The 15,734-nt window shown below is 43.7% G+C and overlaps 1 protein-coding gene across 2 annotated transcripts in view; it reads left to right on the top strand.

Moving 5' to 3' along the window:
- Positions 1–15,734, top strand: part of LPP (LIM domain containing preferred translocation partner in lipoma) — a 167,116-nt gene that overhangs the window by 30,646 nt on the left and 120,736 nt on the right. Inside the window, exon 1 of one of the 2 annotated variants that reach the window (XM_069974423.1) lies at positions 8,741–8,794. The exons of the other annotated variant lie outside the window; for it this stretch is intronic. The gene's annotated coding sequence lies outside the window, so the exon portion shown is untranslated. Of the gene's footprint in view, positions 1–8,740; positions 8,795–15,734 lie in introns of those variants that run through there. 2 annotated transcript variants of the gene reach the window in all.

Here is a 15,734-nt window from a genome sequence, read left to right as displayed (position 1 = left end):
CTCTCTGCCCGGACAGAGTGCTGCATAACTGTTCCCACATCTGTCCTGCTCATTCCTCCATGCTCCCTGCAGTCTCTATCAGCCCTTGTGTTTCCCATTCTCTCTATTGCTGCTTTAAAGTGGCTGCACTTATACTCAGCTATATACACTGCTGCTATAATGTGTCTCCACTCACTCAGCCATTCACACTGCTGTATATGAAGTTTCTGTTGCTGCCCTCCTGCACAGCTGTGATTCTCACTTCCTGATTGGTACATGCTGATCACACCCTTCCCCATTGCTGTCATGTGACCTCTGACAGCAGCCCTGCTTCTGTATTTTAACCTATTGTACTACACTTCTGTATTATGGGGTTTATGCACTTACTATACATTATACACCACATGCTGATCCCCGGGCTGTCCACCCAACCTGGGCCCCCCCAAAAGCCCCCCCCGGTCAATCTGCCCACATTATAATCCGCTACTCCCCCCCCCCCCCCCCCCCCCCCCCCCCACGCTGTCCCCAATAAACACTGCCTGCCTCCCCTCCCTGCTGGACCCAATAAACATAATGTTTGGTCCCTTGCTGCTACCCCCAGTAAGGAAGGTCGCAGGGTCCCAGCAGCACAGAGCATGTCAGGAGAGGAGGGCGCTGATCTTATAGGGGAGGTCACAGCAGCACAGAGGACGTAAGGAGGAGGGTGCTGATCTATAGAGGAGGTCACAGCAGCACAGAGTATGTCAGGAGAGGAGGATGCTGATCTTATAGGGGAGGTCACAGGGTCACAGCAGCACAGAGGATGTCAGGAGAGCAGGGCGCTGGTCTGATAGGGGAGGTCCCCCCCCCCGCCCTGTGCACAGCAGATAACATAAAAAAAAAAACCTCACCTGCCGTCCGTTCCCCCGTCGAGCCTCTCCGTCTGTCCCTCGGCTGATGTGTGGCTGCTGGTGGAGTCCCGTCCTATCCCCGGCAGCCCGCGCATCACAGAGCTCCCTGTGCGCCGGAAGTCACAGCCACAAGCGCACGGGGAGCTCTCTGATGCGCGCGCTGCCGGGGGGTAGGACGGGACTCCACCGGCAGCCGCACATGGGCCAGGGACAGACTGAGCCGGACTCTTGTGACCGCAAGCAAAACAATGCTTGCGGTCACAAGAGTCACCGCAGCGGTGTGGGCGGAGCGGCATGGCCCCCCCGGAGCCTCGGGCCCCGGGCGGCTGCCCGAACCGCCCACATTATAATCCGCCACTGGGCTGAACTGACATGTCAGTTCTTTCGGCGGAATGCGGAATCAGCCTGCCCATAGAATGGTGTCTATGGAGCCGGCGGAAGAGCGCGCGTCCGTGAGCGCGTACAGCCGGTGGATTTCCACAGAGTTTATCCGCGAGAATTCCTCAATGTGAACCCACCCTTATAGCAGAATCGGCTCACCCATAGAATGGTGTCTATGGAGCTGACGGAAAGGCACGTGTACTAGTGACAGAATCCACCGGAATTTACTTGAGCGAATACCGTAGTGTGAACCCACCCTTAGTTGGCATTCACGTGATCTCTGCAATCTGTCGGTAGCATGGATGATGTTCTGTGGACTGGATCTCGGAGCTTCCTGCATCACGATTAATTATGATGCTGGGGGCTCTGATATTGTTTGAAAGTTTGCGCTGGTGTACTGACACAGCCATGGGGCTGTGTCTGTTAATTAGCATGAACATTTAAACCGTATCCTAAATTTAAAAACTAGCATCTAACACTAACATAATAGCAGTGAGAACTACGTGGAGTGGGCGGATCCAGCGAGAGGACCGCCTGGAAAACTGGGACACAGCCAAAGCCATAGGCTGTATCCCAGTTTTCCAGGCGTTCCTCCTGCTGTATCCGCCCGCTCCACGTAGCGGACAGACAGCGGGAATCTGCTGCTGAGCGTTCGGGTTCATACGAACCCGAACCTCGGCAGGTTTGGCCCATCCCTACTGTGTATCCCTGGAGATACAAGGGTCTGCAAAGTTTATTACACAGAACCATTATCATGGCAATTATATCGTTCGAACAACAATCTCTTCATGTAAACGCAGCAACGATCAAATGATCAATGAGAAGCTGATATCCACCCCTGGTTTTGGTTAAGAAACAAACAAAAAAAAAAAACGGAAATTCTGTGTGAACATGGCCTTACACTGTATTCTGTACTGCGTACAATTTATTTTTTACTTGCGAGCTGCGCAAGTCGAAACTGTGAAATGTTATAAAACTATATATATATATATAATTTTTTTTTTTTTAACACAATTTTAGAAGATTTAGCCAACGGTATTGTGATAGCAGTCAGTTCCTTTTTTAACAATTTTTTTAGGTTTCTTTGGAAACCTATAGTTCACTAGAAACTACCTCTGTGTTTGGCTATAGGACCATAATTTTACTTCTCTGTATGCACCTCTCACACGTGTACCACTGAATTCTCAGCGCACATACGTACATAGTATCTGTGGCTGTTACAAAGGGGTATTCGTGTGTGTTTTTCTTCTTCCCCCTGTGTGTCCCTGGGGATCTCTATCGCTTTGCCCCCGGCTTCTTTATTATGAATAGAGCCACGGGAACCGCACATGACCCGTGGCTCTATTCATTCCTATGGAGCTGCCGGAAGAGCACTGTGCAAGTATAAATACACAAAACATTGCCAGCCACATTTTTTTTTATGTTAAAAAAAAAAAATAAGCGTTTGAGTAATTTGGATTAAGAGCATTTTGCAAGAAGAGATCAGTTTTTCAAAATTGTGACTTGGAGTAAGAGCATTGCTTTGGTGTTACTCCAAGAGCTCCCTGTACTGGGTGGGAGGGCGAGTGGGGGAGGGGCGGGGTCTACAGCCCTGTACTCTGACCCAGGAAGTCTCTCTCACCTTCCAAATCATTATAGCAGATCCACTTAAGGCTGGGGCTTACATCAGGGGACAGGACTGTAGAGGTAATATCTTCCTATATGTGACCCCTCTCTCCCCGGACAGAGTGCTGCATGTATGCGCCCAGATCTGCCCTGCTCATTCCTTTATGCTCCCTGCAGTCTTTATCAGCCATTGTTTCCCATCCTCTCCATTCCTGCTATAATGTGCCCGCACTTACACTCAGCTATACACACTGCTGCTATAATGTGCCTGCACTCACACTCAGCTATACACGTTGCTGCTATAATGTGCCTGCACTTACACTCAGCCATTCAATTGCTGTATGTAAAGTTTGTCACTGTCCTCTTGCACAGCTGAGATTCTCACTTCCTGATTGGTCCATGCTGAACACACCCCTCCCCATTGCTGTCATGTGACCACACAGACCTCTGACAGCAGCCCTGCTTCTCTATTCTAGCCTGTTGTACTACGCTACTGCATTATGGGGATCTGCAGTTCCATCCTGTATCTACAAGCTGCTGCTGTGTTATCAGGGTTATACAGTTACTATACATTATACACCACATGCTGATTGCTATACTGTACAGTAACTTATATATCACATATCCAGCTGCTGTGTTATCAGGGTTATACAGTTACTATACATTATACACCACATGCTGCTATACTGTACAGTAACTTATATATCACATATCCAGCTGCTGTGTTATCAGGGTTATACAGTTACTATACATTATATACCACATGCTGCTATACTGTACAGTAACTTATATATCACATATCCAGCTGCTGCTGTGTTATCAGGGTTATACAGTTACTATACATTATACACCACATGCTGCTATACTGTACAGTAACTTATATATCACATATCCAGCTGCTGTGTTATCAGGGTTATACAGTTACTATACATTATACACCACATGCTGCTATACTGTACAGTAACTTATATATCACAGATTCTGCTGTTTCTGAATGTTTTTTTCATCCCTTCTACATGTTGTTAAGAATAATAATCATTATATTTGGGGTGTGGAACCAATTGTCTGCAGATCTGTTATTTCTTATGGGAAAATTCTTATGGCAACGGATTATACTCGTAATCCAAGGCACCACTTTGTGTGCATATATATATATATTATAGCCAAAGCTCTTGTTCCTTAGTTTCCCCTCCTTTTTAGATTTGAGACGCTTTAGGATCTGGTTATCAGCGGCTGGCCTGGGTGTTCTATAACTGGCTGAGGGTCTGCTGGATTGGGGCCTTGCTTCTGTAATCCTCATCGCTGTAACGTCCGCTCCTTCTAGTCAATTATTACTGCAGCCAAACTGCAATAACCGTGAACCTGCACCGTACAGTATATATGTGAGCGTGCCCTGTGTGATCGATCGGCCTCGTGCCATCACACCCCCGGTTAATGATTGCAGTATTTAACACGTCTGTCATTTTGCACCTGTTTTGTTATCACTGTGTACAGTATGAGTCGTTCCTGGGAAAGATGACGCGGCGGTGTTTAGGCGTCTGCATTTCAGTAATCATTTCCTAGAGAGTTTCAGTAAATTTCCAGTAAATAGAGACAGCAGCAGTAGCAGCGCGGAGCAGTATGAGGCGGTAGGAAGCGGCTGGGCTCTGCTACGCACCATGTAGGGAGAAAAGAGGAAGAGGGGAGGGTGCTGGCCGGAATACCAGACATACAGAGCATTCCTCCACACAGCCCGCTCTTTATCTTCATGCTTTGCACAATCCTTGGAGAGTCTTCCCTGGGCTTCCTGTGCTGCCGTCCCTCCCTGAGAACATCTCTCAAACCTTCGGCTTGTTAGCAGCTATTGGCCTTCTCTTGGATAGCTGCCTTTCTCCCTCTTGCTGTCTCTTCCTTCCATGTTGTCCTCTCCTCCTTTACTTTGTATTAATTTGCAATGTTACCTTTTTGCATTTGCCCTTCCTCTCATCATAGTACGGTATCGTGATAACCAGAAAAATCCATGCGATGGTAAATCCTTTCGAGCAAAGTATTTTAGGAGTGATAACCAGAAAATTGGTTCTAATTGTGAACTTTCGAGATTCAAAAGATCCCTTCATCAGGCAGATTTACAAATGATCTTGTCTGATAAAGGATCTTTTAAATCCGGAAAGCTCAAAATTCAAACAGTTTTTTGTTGCCCGATAAAGGTATCGCTCACAAAATACTTTGATCAAAGTTTTTTTTCTCTCCAAAATTGTGTTACAATGTATACTCTGATCGAATATTGAACCTGGGATAGAATACAATATATACTATTTTATATTATATTTATTTTTTACCAATGCCATATAATCACGACCACTTCTGAAACATGTTGTACATACTACTTCTTGTTTTTTTTTTTTGTTTTTTTTTTAACATCAAACTTTTCCAGTGCTACAAGTACAGTCAGCAGTGTTTTAAACCAAACAAGTTCAGGCTTTTTTGGAAAAGGCCGCCTACATGTATACTACGTGCTTTTGTCCGGGGGAAAAAAACAACTTTTTCCCCAATGCACAGGATAATGGCCGTTGTTTTAACGTGTGAACATAGTTTTTCAGTGCTTTCAATCCACTCCAGGTTTTGGTTGTAAAATACTGTGTGTGTGTGTGAACATAACCTTAATCTGTTTTTAAAAGTAAACCTAACATTTGTATGTGAATGTAATCACATGATCACAGGGAGCGACTTCTGGGACCCCCCATTAACCCTGAAGATGAAGAAGCCGCAGCATTAACATTGTAGAGTGATTGGCTGAGCGGTCGTTCTGAACCTACAGGTGCAGGAGAAGTGTGGAGAGGTAAAATATATATGCAGCCCTTGCTAAATAATTACTGAGCCTATTACATGGCTCAACAAACGAGCGACGATCTGACAGATCAGTGCTCATTTACATTATTGGTCTGGCCACCATCTGCCCGTCTAATAAGACACTTCGGTTTTTCAGTTGGACAAATGCACGAGAGAGAGAAAAAAAGCACTTGAAGTTGCATTAAAAAATGGAAAAAAAATGCATAGAATAGTGTTTGGAGGAGGCTGAGGTGTTTTCCATAGCGTATTTCAAGTTACTTTTAGTTGGATACACCCATATGAGGCGAGAAAAGGTTCCCTATATAGGATGAAAGGAGTGTGTATTGACACTAACTACCTGGAAGCGGTAAGTTCTAAACATTAACTATGAGAGCTGCAGGACAGACATGGCGACCATTCAGAGGCAAGGCCCAAAGCCAAAATCTAAAGCAAACTGTGCAGCCATCCAATAGAGGGCGTAGTAGCGGTCAGTGACGGCAGGGGTGTAGTGCAATCCATTTTATTTATTGGTTCCCATGGCCCGGCTCTGCAATTCCAGTCCATGGGGGCCTTACAGATGTGAAATCCTGAGCACTGACGTTCGCATATGCTGCACCAATGAGGAGATTCGGGCCGGTCTCGTCTCTCCTATGACGGCACACGTGGCCAGTTCAGGATTTCCAGCCAGCAGACTACGCAACTTTTTTCTTAGAAAGCCGACCATTTGAGAATATCAAGATCATGAGCGCAGAAAATAATTGGGAATTGAAGTTTTTTTTTTCATCTTCTTCTTCTCCCTCCCCGCCATCCTGAGCCTGGCACCGCGCCAACTCGTCACTAATGGAACAAGTGAACGCTTGGCTGATTAGTTTTCTCATAGATTTTTGCAATTGTATTTTGCATGCTTTATTTCCAGCGCGGTAGAAAGAAGCTTATCTGGAGAGAGGGACTTTGATCATGCCAGGATGGTTAAGCTTTAGCTTTGAAATATGAAGACTGTCATAAAAATTCTGTGTAAGCCTTAAAGAGCTAGAAAGCCCTGTATCGTGGAGGTGCTGGCCCACTTTTAATCATATTAGAATAATTAGACAACCTGTGGCTTTCTCTAGCAATAGACTTTGTATGGCAAATTAAAATGACAACAAACCTCGAAAACCATGTTCACATCTGACTTTTTAAAGAGAAACGCTCTGATTTATTTATTTTTCCTTCTTGGTTTGTTTATACAGTGATAACCTGCCTCCAGTATTCCTGCAGTGTCATCTGTTTCATCCCAGCTCTGCTGCATACATACGTATGTGTCCGAGAGGACGTTAAACCTATACAAGTGACTGTGAGCTACACGATTACGTTATCGCCTATCAGATCCTACCCAGAAAGGCTGCATTAGGAAATCAAATCAGAGGGGAAATAGGAATCAAGATGGCAGACAACACATGCGTGCCACATGCTCTAAAATGGGCATACACAAGACTGTCATGCATACCTGATGATCGGCTGTGCTGTGCTATTTCAGCAGTATATCTGTGTATGAACATTCCTGTGTATACTTATTGAATTGTGCCACCTGTGTCCCCGGAAAAGGCCAGATCACAGTCCAGAAGTAACGAAGGGCCGATTATCATTCTGTATAATAGTACCCTGTCATTTCGTGTAATAAACACAACGATCAGCTGATGATTGTTGATATAGGTTCTGACCTATAATTGTTGGCCACTGGCGGCAGACTATTTGCAAAATAAATACATTACCTATCCATGGTCCAGGGCTCCTCTTGCAGTCTGCTTCTACCTGGGTCCCGCGCGCTGTCTTAGCTAACAGGCCGCATAGCCAATCACAGGCTAGAATCGCCGCGGCCAGTGATTGGCTGAAAGGCCTGTCAGCTAAGACAGGCCGCTCTGAAGCTGCTGCACGCGTGACCCGGAGAGAAGCGGACCGCAAGAGGAGCCCTGGACCCAGTTTAGCAAGGGCTGCAAGGACATTGGTAACTGTCCATGCAGTCCTTGTTAAACGATTAATAGGCCTAGGAAACGAGCGCCGATCTAGCAGATTGGCGCTTGTTTACTGTTATTATCAGGCCCTGATCAGCCCGTGTAATAGTACCCTTATGGTACTTTTACACGGAGCGATAATTTGCACGATTAACTATTTTGAATGAACAATTTTTTTTTTTTTTTTTCTATAACGATCAGCGTTTAGACAGAACGATACATCGTACGGAAAAATCGTTATGCAATCGTTTTGCAATCGCTTAAGCCTATCTCACACATAGGTGAAATCGTTGAAAGACTGTTTACACGGAACGATCTGCAAATTTTTAGCGAACGACCAACGATAATTTGAGAACATGTTGAAAGATCAAAATGAACAATTTCTGGCTCATCGTTTAATCATTCGCTGCGTTTACATGTACGATTATCATTAGAATTCAATCGTTATCGTGCAAAAACTAACAATAAATCGTTTCGTGTAAAAGGACCATAAGTCTGTAACTTCTGCGGAATTGCTCTTTTTACTTCCTATCTCCTATATAGCCTCACCCTGCAAAAAACGACCAATCATACAGCTGTAAATCCTTCCCCTCCCTTCATAGTGCATACATTTTAATTACATTACTAAAGAAAACTGCAGGGCATACAGCAGCTGATAAGTATGGGAAGACTTGGGATATTTTTAATAGAAGTAAATTACAAATCTCTGGCACTTGCTGGGACCAGTTGAATTGAAAGAAATTTTTTTTGTGTGTGTCTATTAACCCTTTAAGGCTTGGTTCACACCATAGTTCAGCTGGAAGCACACGACTGTTTTACCTCCAAGCCTTTTATTTGTTACAGGCCATAGGGTAAAGCAACTGCAATACCGTGTGACCTCTCGTATTGCTTGTAGCTGAAGTCCATGTGCAAACCCCCGCTGACATGCAGCCGCTCTAGCTGAGCTGCGGCCATAATGTGTAAAGTTTTTATTTTTTCTGTTTCTAGACTTGAATGGTGGAAAGCTGAGTGCAACAATTTTTTTTTTCATTAACCTCCTTTTTTTTTTTTTTTTTTTTTCTCATGAGGTGGAAAAACATTGCTCACCCAGTGAGAGTGTCTACTCATAATGAAACAGGATGTGCAGAATGAAGAGAGAAGGTGAAACTTGTATCTTTGATGTATAGATCGCTGGTGTCGTAACCAAGCTCGTCTATTCAGGTGCCACTAACATGGTGCTCTAGAATAGAACTTGATAGAAAAGGAATCTTTAGCCGGATACTCTTTCAACCTATGGCAAGCACCAAAGTTGGTCTGGTTTACGTAAGGCCCTATTCCACGGAACGATTATCGGCCGATAATCGTCCCGTGGAATAGAAGGCAACGATCAACCGACATCGTTCATGTCGGCTGATCGTTGCAGTCGTTTGTTTTTCAACATGTTGAAAAACAAACAACTGATGCAGCAATGATCTGATGCTGTCGCTCCATGGAATAGGAGCGGCGGCAGCAGACGCTGCTGTATGCTATGGGCTGCCCAGACGATCTAGCGATCACCCGGGCAGCCCCCCCGCAGCTTTCGGCGGCCCTCCCCGGACTCATCCGCTCGCTGCTCTTGTGTGGAATAGTGGCGGCAGTGAGCGGGGAAGGAGGAGCAAACGAGCGCTGAGAACGTTAGTTTGCTCAAGTCGGCCCGTGTAATAGGGGCTTTAGAGGAAGTGTGAGATCTGCCAGGCCACTCTGGGTGCCGGGGCTTTGGGATGGCTGTAGGCTGCCATAAAGATAAGATTTATCAATGCAGTAAATATATACTGCACTGATCTCTGAGCAATCATGGCATTGCACATAGAAGTGTTTTTAATAAAAATTATACCCTTATATTAAAAGTTTTAATTTGCCCCCCTTCCTTTCCCAAGTAAACGAAAAAAAAACTTTTACAGTGTGTGGTGAAAATTTTTGTTTTTACATATTTTTGTTTTTACGAATTTTTGACTTTTTTTTTTCTTTTCAATTTTTCATGTTTTTTTTTTTTTCAATTTTTCATGTTTCTTCAATTTTTCATGTTTCTATCTATATTATATAATAATCCTGAGATCTTGCAGTTCTCATTCTCACCACTGGGGTTTAAACTAAGCTGAGACTTCCTGTTGTCTCTGTGGTGATAAGAGGAGGCTGCTGTATACTGATCTGTACAGCATTACAGCAACATGTGACACCAGTAGATAGAGGAGACAATAGCAGCTCCCTGTGGAATGACCTTTTCTCAGGTCACAGAGCGCGCTCAGTAATGTCTCACATTTATCTCAAGGAGAGAGTCTATGTCCATGAGTCTTGCTGTAAAGCATGTCACTAAATGCTGTTATAAAAACTCTGTTAAGATGGCCGCCCCATAACAATGTACAAATGGTAAATTAAAAAAACACCTAGTCAGAAAAAAGGAACATTTTAGAATAAAAGAACAGGTTTTTTAGTATCTGGCTCTGTAAAAGAAAATTTAGGTGACATTCTCTTAAGTTAGTTAAGTTAGTTTACTTAGCTGCAGCATTGCACAGGGGCGTGTATGGCTGCTGGCCAATTGGCATTCCATATCACTCGGACAGTCTGGGAAGAGCAGCAGAGGGAAAACCTCCTGCATAGTGTGTGTGTGTGTGTGTGTATAATTTTTTTGTTTTTCTTTTTAATTTGTTTTTGCTTTTACTAAAGAACAAATGGCCTTAGTGTTGGACACTCAACGGCAGTTTTCCCATAAATAATACACCTGGTGGCCGATTTTATTACATCATATTTTCTATAAAACAGGCAAAGATATATAATTAAGTATATTGCAAAGTGTCAGGATATCGCCTCCCCTGCTGATTTGTCGTTATTGGTAATGACTGTGCCCATTTGAAAGACTTTAGGGTGAAATGATAAAGATTAGAAATTAACTAAAATACAGTAATAAGGACGTGAAGCGCTTTACCTTCGTTGCATTCCATTCATCACCTGCTGCCTTATAACTGACTGCTGCTTTATAACTGACTGCTGCTCCTTCCCAGGTGCTGGGAGAAGCTGGATCCAGCTTTTCCCAGCATCCAGGGAGAAGCAGCAGTCAGTTATAAGGCAGCAGCTGGTAATGAACAGCTTCGCTCTATTGTAAATTCTTTCATCTCTATTAAAGACTGGGGAAAAAAAAACCTGTTCTCACCTGCTGCAATCCCATCCCCCTCCTGGTCTCCTCATTAGAAGTGCCTGCTCAGCCAATCACTGATCACAGCCCTGTCCTGTGTCATTCAGTGATTGGCTGAGTGGGCTGTCACACTGGTTTGTGTCTTGGAAGTGGATGCGATTAGGTGGGGGGCACGAAGATGCCGCAGCAGGACATCAGGGGAGAGAAGAGAGCTAAGATATGTAACCTAATAAGTTTCATTGCTGATAACCATTTATAGACTGTGCACATGGTGACGCTTGTAGACTATGCGGAGGCTGGCGCTTGTAGACTATGCGGAGGCTGGCGCTTGTAGACTATGCGTACAGGGTGACTCCTTGTTCTGGTTAGGCCTGGGTTCCTTGCAGCTCCTCTTCCTCTCTGTGTTTGTGTGCAGGCAGCGTCTCCATGTCTGTCAGTGAGGTGTACACCTTCTCACTTGTGCTCGCTGACCTCCGCTGCTCTCATCCTCTCTTCCCTCTGTGTAGACGTGTCCGGTCGGAACCAATTCTCTTGTTCCCCATTAAAGATGTATAAGCTTGTGTACTGGCAGCCTATTAGTAATGCATGAGATGACGCTCTGTCCTAATGAGCCTGCGCTCTGCTTCGGCTTTCTAGAAAGTGCATTGTGTCATTGCTCTCATGCTTCAGGGTTATTGGGTTTGTTCAGTATTATATTCACGTCCCCCAAACCAGGTGACTGAAATCATCGGCTATTACTTGTACTTACACATTTTATTAGATTATTTGCATCCATGGTGTCCTATAGAATGCAGCACCATCATCCTGACACAACCTGTATCGAAGAGTGGGGCTGCATGGGTTACTGGTTGTGGGGTTGTGTTGCGATCCATATTTAAAGGAGAAGTCCGGCGAAAATTTTTATTTAAGTATTGTATTGCCCCCCAAACGTTATACAAATCAACTTCTCCTTTAAGATATATTACATTACACTACCGTTCAAAAGTTTGGGGTCACATTGAAATGGCCTTATTTTTGAAGGAAAAGCACTGTACTTTTCAATGAAAACTTTAAACTAGTCCTAACTTTAATGAAATCCACTCTATACATTGCTAATGTGGTAAATGACTATTCTAGCTGCAAATGTCTGGTTTTTGGTGCAATATCTACATAGGTGTATAGAGGCCCATTTCCAGCAACTATCACTCCAGTCTTCTAATGGTACAATGTGTTTGCTCATTGGCTCAGAAGGCTAATTGATGATTAGAAAACCCTTGTGCAATCATGTTCACACATCTGAAAACAGTCTAGCTGGTTACAGAAGCTACAAAACTGACCTTCCTTTGAGCAGATTGTGTTTCTGGAGCATCACATTTGTGGGGTCAATTAAATGCTCAAAATGGCCAGAAAAAGAGAACTTTCATCTGAAACTCGACAGTCTATTCTTGTTCTTAGAAATGAAGGCTATTCCATGCGAGAAATTGCTAAGAATTTGAAGATTTCTTACAACGGTTTGTACTACTCCCTTCAGAGGACAGCACAAACAGGCTCTAACCAGAGTAGAAAAAGAAGTGGGAGGCCGCATTGCACAACTAAGCAAGAAGATAAGCACATTAAAGTCTCTAGTTGGAGAAACAGACGCCTCACAGGTCCCCAACTGGCATCTTCATTACATAGTACCCGCAAAACACCAGTGTCACCATCTACAGGGAAGAGGCGGCTGCAGGATTTTGGGCTTCAGGGCAGAGTGGCAAAGAAAAAGCCATATCTGAGACTGGCCAATAAAAGAAAAAGATTAAGATGGGCAAAAGAACACAGACATTGGACAGAGGAAGACTGGAAAAAAGTGTTGTGGACGGATGAATCCAAGTTTAAGTGTTTGGATGACAAAGAAGAATGTTTGTGAGACGCAGAAGAAATGAGAAGATGCTGGAAGAATGCCTGACGCCATCTGTTAAGCATATGCAGATGTGTAATCAGCCGATTACAGGACCAAGAGTCGAATCCACACCAGGTATAATAAGCGCAGGAGTATTCAAATTTGCACACAGCGGTGCAGCCAGGGATCATCCAAAGGTAGATGGCATAGTAAACGTATACTCTTTATACCCTATATTGTCTAATATGGGCCTTTATCAAGCATACAGAGCAGACACTACATGAGCAATATATAGGCACATCTTAATGACCTCATACTGGGCTTCCGGGTCAGTGACCTCAGGAAGTCCTGAGACAAAGGTAAACAAATATGAGCACATGGCAGGTTGTCACTATGTAAACAAAGGGCAAATAACATATGTAAAGTTCATCAGCCCATAAGGCCATGAGATTCCAAAATTCATAAATCATAAGTCCATGAATTCATAACCAGCTCTTACCAGTAAATCAATAAAGTAAATAAATAAACAACCATATATCTCCACATAAATGAAGAGGTTAGTGCATGCACAGAAATGATCGTACAGATTAATCATAAAGTATATATAGTCACTAAAGTGCATAGTCTGTTCAAATGAACATGATTGTAGAATTCATTGCTTACCATGCTGGAGGACAATAACCCCCACCCTGGACTGATAGACAGGGCTCCAGGGCTCCTTCTGGTGTGAGACGTCATCACGTCAGAGCACGCTACGTTGGTGTAAAGATACGGTATTCCTGAAAGCTGGAGTAGTGTAGTAGTAAGTGAAAAAGTCACTAGTAGAAGTTCTGGTGCATTTCAAAGGGGAGTTTTTGTAAGTAAGAAACATTAGCAAGGTTATAGCAACTGTATATATGATATGGAACAGATTGTGTATAAAAAAAATTAGCGCCCCCTGTCTTTTTTTTTTTCTCATCTGTTAAGCATGGTGGAGGTAATGGGATGGTCTGGGGTTGGTGCTGGTAAGGTGGGAGATTTGTACAGGGTAAAAGGGATTGTGAATAAGGAAGGCGATCACTCTGCACCGCCATGCCATACCCAGTGGGCAGCGCTTGGTTGGAGCCAATTTCATCCTACAACAGGACAATGACCCTAAACACCTCCAAATTGTGCAAGAACTGCAGCAGCTGGTATTCTATCATAGGTAATGGAGTGGCCAGCGCAGTCACCAGATCACCACCCCATTGAGCTGTTGTGGGAGCAGCTGGACCGTATGGTACGCCAGAAGTGCCCATCCAACCAATCCAACTTGTGGGAGCTGCTTCTAGAAGCGTGGGGGGCAATTTCTCCAGCTTACCCCAACAGATTAATAGCTAGAATGCCAAAGGTGTGCAATACTGGAATTGCTGCAAAAGGAGGATTCTGGGACGGAAGCAAAGTGTGATGGAAGAACAATGTTATTTCACATACAAATCATTATTTCTAACCTTGTCAATGTCTTGTCTCTATTTTCTATTCATTTCACAACGTCTGGTGGTGAAGAAGTGTGACTTTTCATGAAAAAAACAAAATTGTTTAGGTGAGCCCAAACTTTTGAACGGTAGTGTGTGTGTGTGTGTGTATATATGTAGTGTATGTATGTATGTATATATATATATATATATATATATATATATATATATATATATATATATTTAAAAAAAAAATTTTGTGTGACCAGAGACCTACAGCCTGAGTATGTTAGACTGTGCTTCTCAACATACTGGGAGCAGCTGAATTATAGTGTTATATCGTGTTTACAGAGTACTTTCTATAGTTTCAACCCACACCTGGTTTTGGTTTAAAAAAAACAAACAAAAAAAAACTTACCAAATGACTGATAAAAAAAATGTAAAAACAATGTTATTTCAAATTCAAATCATTATTTCTAACCTTGTCAATGTATTGACTCTGTTTTCTATTCATTTCACAGTATGGTGGTGAATAAGTGTGACTTACCAAATGACTGCTAAAAATACTGTGTGTGAACATGGTCTGACACAGTGCTCTCTGCTGCCACCTCTGTCCATGTCAGGAATTGTACAAAGCAGGAGGGGTTTTCTATGGGGATTTGCTGCTGCTGCTCTGGACATTTCCTGACATGGACAGAGGTGGCAGCAGAGAGCACTGTGTCAGACTGGAGAAAATACACCACTTCCCGCAGGACATACAGCAGCTGATAAGTACTGGAAGTAGATGAGAACACACTGTTCTCGTCTCTTTACTTTTCCTTTTGGAAGTTAGCACAAAAGGATGGGGGGGGGGGCATATAAAGTAGTGATTGCAAGATGTCCTGAAATCTAGCCCTAGTGTCAGCTATGTTGTCCAGGATATAGAGGTAGTCACAGTGCTCAAGGACAGTGATGGCCACAACTCTGAGTTTAATCTGGTTTGCCGGCTATTGCCCATTGATGAATGACTCCTCTTTATAATAGGACGTTGCTTTTGTCTGCGTTCACACCACCATCCTCTTTTCTTGCTCGGTTGTAGACATTAATAAGGTCCATGGTGTGCTACATTGTCAGGACATGGGGCTGGACTCTGCGGAGAAGGACTGATGCAGATGTGGAGGAAGCCGAACCTCTCAAACTTATCCTGATTTCTAAAAAGTTGGGAAGTAAATAGTTTTCTTCATGGAGGGAAAAAAAGGCAAATGAAAACATTCTTTAGTGGTGGAGTAAGCGTGTAAGGGGTCGGCACTGGCTGCATACACTTACCATCCCCATGGCCTGAAATCCATTCCCTAAAAAGGTGCTTCTGACTCGGCCATATCTCTTGCCGGTGGATTCTTGCCAACAACCATCCGACTGATTAGTGCTGTGCAGCAGATGACGCTTCAACGTCCCATTCATTCTGTCAATACGGTATGAGCCGGCCTGGACGCAGGAGTCGGGAGCCGACCATTTATTCTGCTGCTGAAAAACAGATCAAAATGGATTGCATCCGTTTTTGCAAAAATGGATTAAAAATAACTGCACAAAACATAGTGTGGCCCTAACCTAACGGACACAGAGAAAAATTATAAATGAAAGATTTGTACTTTTTTTATTTTT

This window comes from Dendropsophus ebraccatus, chromosome 6 (genome assembly GCF_027789765.1).
Source record: "Dendropsophus ebraccatus isolate aDenEbr1 chromosome 6, aDenEbr1.pat, whole genome shotgun sequence".
Taxonomy (NCBI): Eukaryota; Metazoa; Chordata; class Amphibia; order Anura; family Hylidae; genus Dendropsophus; species Dendropsophus ebraccatus.
Note: the sequence above shows the minus strand (reverse complement) of the source record. Positions and strands in the feature narration are given on the sequence as shown.